Genomic DNA, 2,559 nt, shown 5'->3' with positions numbered 1-2,559 from the left:
GTGAATAGAAACATTCACTACTCCTGCTACTGTGGTGAATAGAAACATTCACTACTCCTGCTACTGTGGTGAATAGAAACATTCACTTCTCCTGCTATTGTGGTGAATAGAAACATGCATTAGGTTAGAAGCATCATTGGTCTAAAATGATTGTGTGGGAAATAGGGGGTGGGCGAGACGCATTATTTGTGTGGTGTTTTTATTTGAGAGTACACTATTAGGCTATATGTATCTTTTCAGCCTAGCACGGATCTACAAATACTTACACAAGATGCTTCTCTGAAACTGAAGTCTGTCATCACAGAGCAGGAGTTGAATGCTTTTGTAGAGAAAAACAATGTGAAGGTAACATTGAGATTCGTGTGCAAAGTAATAATGGCTGTCCATGTTTCACCTGTGCCACTCGGAGGCAACCTGATTTTGCCCAACCCTTAATCCGCATTGCATCGTTCTGTGCCGTCGACCCACTCGGAGGCAACATGATTTAGCCCAACCCTTAATCCGCATTGCATCGTTCTGTGCCGTCTACCCACTCGGAGGTAACATGATTTTGCCCAACCCTTAATCCGCATTGCATCGTTCTGTGGTGTCTACCCACGTGTAGTGGAAATGTGCTGTGTACTGTCAATCATCTTTCATGCCTGTGGTCTGTGTGTGTGCGTATGTGTTTGACCGCAGACTTTCCTCAAGGAATAAATTGCTATTTAACTACATCCACACACCGCTTTTCCGCTTTTGAATTTCTTGTTGTGTGAAAGATTTTTTGTGAGAGGGAGAGAGTGCCCGTTTCTGTGTTTGGATTCAATTTCCAATTTTAACGTACAGATCTGAATGTGATTGGTTTTTTGAGTTGTGTGTGAGAAAGGCGAAGAGATAGCGGGTGTCAGAGATTCTGTGTTTGCTGCTTTCTCCGTTTGAACAAAATATCCAACTTTCTTTTTTCCCTCTGTTTTCAATTTCCTTCCACATTTTTGCTGTCTTGTAAACATACTTCCATGTAAACATGATGGCAGTCAGTAAACAAAAGTATTTCTTTACATATCTTTTATTTTTTATACTTTTTTTCCTCTCGGCATCCACAAATAGTGTTTACACTCCAACTGTACAGAACAGAACATCAGGTTACGACACATTTAATCTTGCACCCCATGTATAGGTTGACAATGATTTCAACAAATGTACACAACTTACGTTTTCAAAAGAAAAGAAAAATCATCTAATGGGTAATTCTACACACTTCTTCGTTTGTAAGTGAAGTAAGCAATAAAGGTGAGGTGAAAATAAAATTAACAATAAACTACACACAGAATTTGCACACACAGAAAGAGTAGCTCGAAGGATATGCACATATTTCACATCAGCCTAAAACGTCTTTGCTAGTTGGCCTAAGGGAGACGAGCAGTACAACTTCAATACAATGGAATGAATCCTGAGCACAACACTTGCTTGTGCCAAACCTCTCCATGCTCTCGTACACTAACAGTATCAAATAATTCACTTTCACACAGTCTTTTCACACGGTACGCTTTCATTCACTCCTTGCACCATCTCTTGCGTGATTCAGCCAGACAGTAAACCTCCACATGTGCTATTAAACATACTGAACTGTGAAGAAAAAGTAAGCTCAAAGTGCTGTTTGGAAAGAGTAGAGAAACATCAAATGGCCAAAACAGTGTGAGAGAGAAGAGACATGGCAGTGTACTTCAACCATAAGGAAAGAGAAGAGACATGGCAGTGTACTTCAACCATAAGGAAAGAGAAGAGACATGGCAGTGTACTTCAACCATTAGGAAAGTGTCTCATTCACCCCCCCTTTCCAAAAAGCCTACTTGTATTCCCCAAGGAAGATCTGGGTCTCAAGCATGGAATAGCAGTGAAAGGAATTTCATCCAGTGGCAGAAACCCTTTTATGGCTTAGTAATGTACTGTTTGCAAGAAAGCTGCTTTGTAATCACAATAAAATCATCTGGAATTAAGTCTCGCTTGCAATCAAAATTAATGTCCTGGTTACTGAATATCATGAAAACAACGCCTTTATTTTAAGCAAATGTTTCTCCGTTCACAAAACTAATCAGCATTCTCCCAAGATAAGATGCACCAAAATGACAAAACGCAAGGAAAAACCTGCTTCAGTAAAATGTACCCTCATGCATACATCAACTCATGTTTGTACATTAAAGACACCGACGTCAGTTACATCAATGGCGTCATCCCACAGTGATGAAAGCTATATGTGCAGCATGCAGTAAAACAAATACCTTTCTCACACACAACTCACCAAGGTTTTCATGTCGTCTACCTCACTGCTATACTGTTTGACCGATGTTAGTAGTGCTATTTTGTCCACCTAAATTTCATGTAGACAGTTTGCAGTGTATATCATGGACGAGTCTTCACAACACTGGAGATGGTTTCTCAACAGCTTAGACCAGACACAAGGCAGCAAAGATCGCCGATACCGTTCTGTCACTCTGCTGGAAACATGCATAGCTCCTACTGTTTCCCTCTTGCTGCTCACAGCTTTCAGCACAGCGATGAGTTTTCTGTCACTCTGCTGGA

The sequence above is a fragment of the Littorina saxatilis genome, linkage group LG1, assembly GCF_037325665.1.
Source record: "Littorina saxatilis isolate snail1 linkage group LG1, US_GU_Lsax_2.0, whole genome shotgun sequence".
NCBI lineage: Eukaryota > Metazoa > Mollusca > Gastropoda > Littorinimorpha > Littorinidae > Littorina > Littorina saxatilis.
The sequence above is the reverse complement of the archived record's forward strand: the minus strand, read 5'-3'. Positions refer to the sequence as shown.